Genomic DNA, 1,615 nt, shown 5'->3' with positions numbered 1-1,615 from the left:
TTAATTAGTGAATTAGTTTTGTTCCATTCATTTTACTTCTATGTAATTTTATACTAATATTATTCCAGATCAAATCACTATAACACTATACATATGTTTTTTCAAATATTTTCTGCATATTTTTTTGTTTTTTTTGGAATAAGCTCATAATTATGACACATTAGCTTTTTATAATAAACAATCATCAGCAAAGAATTCATACTAAAAATTTTCGATGTACTATATAGAAAATAATTTCGAAGCGTTTTTGTTATAAGTTACACATATTGAACAGCTTTCATATTTAGAAAATATTATCTTTGTGTGGTTAATTGTCAATTTTTAAAATTGAAAGATTACAAAGTAATATTTGATACCAACTACATTTTTTTTCAGACTTTTCCGCTGAGCCATTAGCTTTCACTGTATTTTATTATAATAACCAAGAGCACATAATTTACATATCGATAGTTTAAACTAGAAACGTAATACTTCTATAATTCGAGATAAATTTGCGTATTTTATATATTTACTGCTGATCTCTTCTTTTTAGGAATTTCGCATATGAATATACGTAACTTTTACTTATCTGAACCACCACTGCGATTACGAATTCAAATTTACTCTAACCAGTTTGATCACAGTAGATTGGACATGTTTTAACCGGCGGTAGTTCGATATGAAGGATTGATGTGATTCTATCTACATGCCATCGCTAAAATTATGCAAAAACTACTTTACATTAATCCATTTCTTTGCAGAACAGGGCTGTTTTTTTTACATATTTGAATTACGTTTTCAGCGTCTTTTACTTTAGTCTTCAAAATTTTTATTGGCTCGTAAAACTGTTTATGGCTTAATTTCTAGTTAGAATAGAATAACTTCTTACGGGTGAAAATCGTCATGGGTATATTTATCATCGCTGAGGTTTTTTGTGGTTAGAACTCAGGCCGCTTATTAAGTTATTTAAAAACACCTGCGTTACCACACCCCCTAAATATATAGATAATATTTTTAAAAATAAAATGCAATTTATAAAGATAGATCAGGGGGGAGTGTCAAGATATGTATCTTGAATTGTGCAATATTCATAATTGACTGCTTACACCACAATAGATGGAATTTACAAAAGAAATATATAAAAAATACGATTATATTTACAATGTGTAAAGAAACTTATTCAAGAGTAGCATGACTACAGAATATAAATTATATCAACACACAAAAAAAATTGAAGCAAAGAATTTATTTGGTTCTTAAAGTATCTGTGATCTTACTTGATGCATAAAAAGATATCCGTAAATTAAAAAGCACGAATCATATTGTAAATATACTAAAAATCATAACCTTTGTGTCAATCGGGGCATTGATTTATGCAAGTAAAACATTTTTGCGTTCTGATTCCTCATATATAAGATGTGGCAGTTAAAAAGACCCTTTGTTCAATTCATATACTATGTGTACAAGAGAATAAACTTTTGATCAAAAGAAATCGCTTTTCCATTGATACAAAAATGTATTCACACTTAAATGCATCCATTAATTATTCGATACTAGACGATACCTGTTATTGAAGAGCGTAAACAATTTTTCAAATGTAATTTATTTTTATAATAGTATTTTTTTGTGTATAGTA

This window comes from Rhyacophila brunnea, unplaced genomic scaffold (assembly GCF_057557595.1).
Source record: "Rhyacophila brunnea isolate RB1 unplaced genomic scaffold, BYU_Rbru_1.0 scaffold_103, whole genome shotgun sequence".
NCBI lineage: Eukaryota > Metazoa > Arthropoda > Insecta > Trichoptera > Rhyacophilidae > Rhyacophila > Rhyacophila brunnea.
This window is presented reverse-complemented; position numbering follows the sequence as displayed.